The following is a 6163-nucleotide window of genomic DNA, read 5'->3' on the forward strand; positions in this document are numbered from 1 at the left end:
CCTTGCGTTGTATTTCAGCTGAGTTAAATGAAAAAAAGCAGGCGAGCCAAGCCATTGGAGCCAAAGGTCAAGCAGGCAGTTTTGTCGCCTAGGAGCGATGTCATCTGAAGGAGATTTTTCTATTGGCTGCTGCTAAATGACGTCACTTCTGTGTGACACGTTTTCAAAAGTCTTTATTTTATTAAAATAAATCTACTTAAAATCACATTTAAAATCATCCCCAAAGGCTCATGTATTAAATTAATTACCAAAGACTAAAACAAAGGACATGGGCGCTATAATTATAGTTAGTTTTGTAAGCATAAAGTATAGTTTCAGTTAGTTTTCTTTTTTTTCCTTCTTTTTTTTAAGCATTTTGGTTTTTATTTTATTTCATTAACGATTTTTTTTTTTTAGTTTTAGTTGTAAGTATTTTTTATTTATTTATTTAGTTTTTGTTAACTAAAACAACCTTTAATGACTCGAATTTTCTTTTTTCTTTTTCTTTTTTTAAAGCAGTGAAAGCTCACTAGCTAACACCTTAGCCTACATTGTAAATATGTGGGAATTTTGATTTGGTTCTTTCAGGTCCTTCAGTTATCTGCACCTTTTGTTAGAAGAATGAGAAAGAAGTAAATGGCAAATGCAGTCGAAGAAGCAGATCAGTGTGGCGATACAACCCACTTGCTGGTATGTGTTAAGTAACTGCCATTGACAGTTATGTAACTTATGTATTTATTTACAGGTGTGCGTGTGTTTGTGTTTGTGTGTGAGAGAGAGTGAGCACTTCTCAGTGTATTTGGTTGCCAAATTAGCAGATATGACCAGCCAATAGCATCCATGCACGCATACACACCTGCAAAGACACATGCAAGTAACACTGTTTGCGCTACACAAGCTTTACACTTAATGTGTGTAGATACTACGGACAACAATGTTAGACCCCTGGGATCGATTGAGTCTGCAGTCAGTCAATCATGTTATGGACAGTCACACAAGTGGAGCATAATGACCTCCTCTACCTGCTAAGTCCTCACAACTAAGGATGTTCAATACCAATTGTTTTACCGAAACCAGTTTGAGTATTCATTCACTCTTTGAGTACTCACCAATACCAAGTACCAGTGCCTCTCATGGTACTTTTGATATATAGAATTTCAATTAACACAATGACAAAAAACTGAGGAAAAAAAGACCTTTCTGTTAAACTGCTGCAGTATAGCACCAACTACTGCTGAGGACGACTTACTCTATCAGATTCTTTATTTATTTTTTTGCCTTAAAGGAGAAGTCAACCCCCAAAACTTTTTTAGACAAAAATATGTTATATGCAGCCCCACTAGTCTAAATATGCCATTCTGGTTGATATTGTCTTAGTGGAATATGAGTCCAGCTGTTTTTATCCATCTCAGGGGGCGGCCATTTTGCCATTGCTGTCGACTCAAGATGACATCAATGTTGCTCAGGTCTCAGGTAACAACCGATCACAGCTCAGCTTCAAAAAACAGGTGAGCTGTGATTGGTCGTTGCCTGAGCCCTGAGCAACTGTTATGTCATATTCAGTCGACAACAAGTGGCACAATGGCCACCGCCTGAGATGGATAAAAATGGCTGGATTTTGCTTCATAACTCATATTTCACTAATGTAATATTAATCAGAATGTCATGTTTAAACTACTGAGGTCACATACAACATATTATTGTCAAGAAATGTGTAAGGTTGAATTCCCCTTTAAATATGATTTGCTAGTATTGTGAGCCTCCACTAGTAACCAATACCTTAAAATAAAGCTGGTATTGGTCCGATCCCAGCTGACTTCAGGACAGAGGTTACCAGGAAGCCAACCAAATAGTACTTTTTTTTTGTATTACTGTAGTAGTTTTTAGGAGCATATAGCACGTGCCACACGGCAGACAAGTTTATTCATTAGCCAGGTCTCGGGCAGAGTTGCAGTCAATTGTTCAAGTATGTACTTTGCGTGCATCATTCTTGCCTCTACAAACGGATGGAAGAGATCAACATGGCACACGTGAGCAAAGGAGATCCCAGGGGAATGCAGTGAGAAGTGCACATCACAAGAGATCAGTGCATCCGAGGCTGAACAAAGAAAAGAGAGATGGTCTGCATATCACACACACACGCACATACACACACAGAAAATGCTCGCTGTAACACCTGGCTTATCAAACCAACAAAGAGAAGGCCATTTCAAAGTAGCTGCTCTGCTGGAGAGTAATGGCTCCACTGACATTCTGAAAGTGCATGTGCTGTGCATGGACAGCAAAGGCACTTTAAGCCTAAATGACAAGCAGACACTATTGGAAGTATGATCAGTGCTTATGATTTTTAGATGTCTTTAAACATACGCATTGCAGACATTGATACTGTGCAGTTATACACTACTATTCATTATTCCCTCCATTTTCTATATTGCCTGGCCTGCGCCAATCCCATCTGACTTCTGGGTAATGGGCACATATAGAAAGTAATATTAATGTGGATTAATATGCAAATTCTCACCTATGACCAATTTACAGTCTTCATTTAACAGTCCATGTTCTTGGATTGTGGGAACAGTGAAAAAGTACCCAAAGAGAAAACAATAATTAACGATAATCAATATATTGTTATTTGATAATCTAAACAGAGGAGTATTATCTTTGCAAAGGCAAATTAATAGGGGTATGTGACGATGTTTATTTATTGTCATTATCGTAGTGCAGGTGTACCCAGTGATGTGAACTGTAACGACATATCACTCAACCCGCAAACATTCAGTGATGGCTGAATGACAAATTAAGACAACTTTGTAACTTTAGATGTACTATTAATCAAAATATTGAAAAATAAAAACGCAAGACTGTCCCCTCACATTTATACTCAATATAATATTTTGTAAGCAATGATCACGTGGTTTATTCTGTTAAGGTTACCATTACACGTGTTCGTCGGTGTATTTTGTGTTTATTATCTGTATACAGTAGACGTTGCTGTTGCCATAGATGTTGCCTTCTGTCCGCCATTTTTTTAGGAAGCGGTGATGGCACCATGAGTGTCTACTGGAAGACAGCGACATCTTGAGGTTAGTGGCTGCAACACCTGTGACACCTGCGTCTGCATGTCAAGATGGACAGTCGATGACTAAATGGCTGGTAGCCCTCTATTAATATAAGAAAAATAATAATTAAAATAATAACAATAAATACAAATTTTGTAAATAAATAAATAAAATAAAAAACAAACCAAAAAAACAACCAATACAAATCTGGCATTGCTTTTGAATTCTGGTTCAACAGCATTTTTTTTATTTTTATTTTTAAGAAAACTCATGAAACAGGACTGGATAGAAATGATGGTACCGTACACTAAATACTTTTTTTCACAACCTTTTGAGGGAATTGCTACAATCAAACAATGTATAACTTTCAATGAGATTTCTGCACCTGGTGTTTTTGGCCCACTTTTCATAAGCAAACTGCTGTACAGTAGTGTCTCAGGCTTGAAAAGTGCTTTCCCCAGACGGTATAGTTTCAGTTCCTTACATACATGCTCAATAAGTTTTAGATCAGGGCTCATGTGAAGCCACTTCAGATTAGTCCAATGTTTTGCTCTCAGCCATTCTTGGATACTTTTAGCTGTTTATTTGGGGTCATTATCCTGTTGCAAGATCCGTGGCCTGAACTGAAACCAAGCATTCTGACACTGTGCAGCATATTTCTCTCTAGTCTTTGAGGGATTTCATTGTACCCTACACAGACTGAAGGGACCCTGTGACGGATTTAGCAAAGTAGCCCCAGAACATAACAGAGCCTCTTCCATGTTTTACAGAAGGGACAGTGTTCTTTTCTTGGTATGCTTCATTTTGTCATCTGTGAACATAGAGCTGATGTGTCTTGTCTAAAACTTCTGGTTTTGTCTCATCCATCCATACGACATTCAAGCTTTGTGACTTGTCATCATGCAGTTTGCCAAAAATAAATAAATAAAATAATAATAATGACACCCCCCCCCCCCCCCCCCAAAAAAAAAGCAGGAATGGTTCGATCTTACACTGATGTACATAGACCTTGGAGATTTTTACTTTTTCTTTTATTATTCTTGTTTTCTGGGTTTGGTCATGTGACGTTCGCAAGCTGAGCCCTTAGGCACAGTGATGTAATTTCCAGTCGACAGCAAGTGGCAAAATGGTAGTCCCCTGAGATGGATTAAAATTGGTAAATTTTTCTTCATACATATTACACATACAGAACATTAATCAGAAAACAGTGGTTAGACTAGTGGGGGTGCATAAAACATATTCTTGTAAATACATTTTTGACTTGACTTCCTCTTTCATAGAGGGGCACCAACAATTTTGTCCATGTGTGGACACTGCAAAAATGCCAGCGTTAGATTAACACTGAGAGTGTTAATCTAACACAAGAATAGTGTTTATATGTGTCCACACCAATGAGTGTAAATCTTACACTAGTCATAGTGTTGCTTTTCCCCAAACATTTAACCAGTGTTACTCCAACACTGTATCATGTTAAAAATATACACTGTTAAACACTGAGTACTTTTGAAAGTACTTTACACTAGTGTCAGTGTTAACTCAGTTGCACTACATTTAACTCTGGTAAAAGGTACTTCATTTATATAGTGCTTTTACTCCTTAGAAGGCCCTCAAACCCACACTCTCAGGGTTGTGAGACAACCACTTGACCACTGAGCCACGCTGCCCCAACAACAACAACTGGATGTATGCTATTGCTATTGAAATGTCGACAGCGCGCTGAAAAATTGGAAAGTTTCTCCTTCACCGCAAACGAGGGTGTGGTCAATTTAACTCAACATCCACCCCAACACTAAAGAAAATTTACTCTGACAGTGTAACTTTTTATCCTAACAGTGTTAAAATAACATTGCTTACCGCATATTTGATCAAATACTGGAAATTTAACACTGACCGATTTGCGGTGTGCATACAGAATATTAATTGTGCTTGTCAGAGGATAGTAACAGCCAACAGTGACTTTTCACATGCTGAGTCACTGTCACCCCATGCGCCGCCCCACCTCTTCAGCTCGTGCTAGTGTCGCCACCACACACTGCAAAGAAGAACCGAGGTGCAGCACTGCATACTAACTGCCTCTGGTTGTTATACCTTTCCTTTAGCACTGTTATAGCCATATTTCTATCCTGTCCACTTTATTTAAGCAGTCACATGAGTAATCTAACATAAAAGTAAGAATATCCTAAAAATGATGACGATGAAGGGGCAACAAAGATAAATAAATGAGACTATGGTACCTCCTAGTGGATAAAATTTGTAGTGTCATTAATAAGATGGATGGGCATAAAGTTGATCATTTAAGTAATGTGTATTGGATGTTAAAGTTATTTACATCGACCCATCTTTATTGGATTGAAGTGGCGAAGATGCATGCTGTATGCGTGTGTGTGTGTGCAGGGGTGTGGTCTAATCTCCAGACCAGCTTGGATCAGGACCAAGGCCAGAGACAGATCCAGGCAGGCGTCACTTCAATGTCATATGATGAAGGAATATTTTTGACATTGCGACCTTGGGGCTAGTAAAGACTGAATTTTTGAATGGAGACACTCGCTGTACTTATTACTGAGAGACTTATTGTACATTACTTATTACGCTCGTTGACGTTAATTAATAATCAAACTGCATCCCTTCTTAAACAGAAATACAAGCAAGCACGTTTTCATATTCCAGGGTAGTGTGCAGCATATCATAAAAGTGTTAGTCTCAATGCAGAGGTGGGGATAGGAAGGGGTGGGGGCAGACTGCAGTATCAAAACACACCCTGGTGCACAGCTGTGGGCCCCATTTCTGCAAAGAGAGCAGGAAAAAAAGGTCCATTGGCAGTCATGTCAAGTGTCCTGGTGAAAATGAGAAAATTATTGCTCTTTTTTTTTTTTTTAATCATCATCATTTGTTGTTGAAAGTGAATAAGTTTACACGCGTGTCCTAAGCGTTTTCAATTGTCATGTAACGCTTGCTTGAGTGGTGCGGAAGAGGCGCTGAATGAGTGAATTCTTCTCTCCCAAGAGGATGGAGGTATTCTGCATGGGGTAGCAGGTCCCCTCCCACATCGCGGCCCCCGCATCCATCCATCCCATCCTATTGCTTCTGCGTCAGATGATACGCAGGCGCCCCTCCCTATAAAAGTA

This window comes from Vanacampus margaritifer, chromosome 3 (genome assembly GCF_051991255.1).
Source record: "Vanacampus margaritifer isolate UIUO_Vmar chromosome 3, RoL_Vmar_1.0, whole genome shotgun sequence".
NCBI lineage: Eukaryota > Metazoa > Chordata > Actinopteri > Syngnathiformes > Syngnathidae > Vanacampus > Vanacampus margaritifer.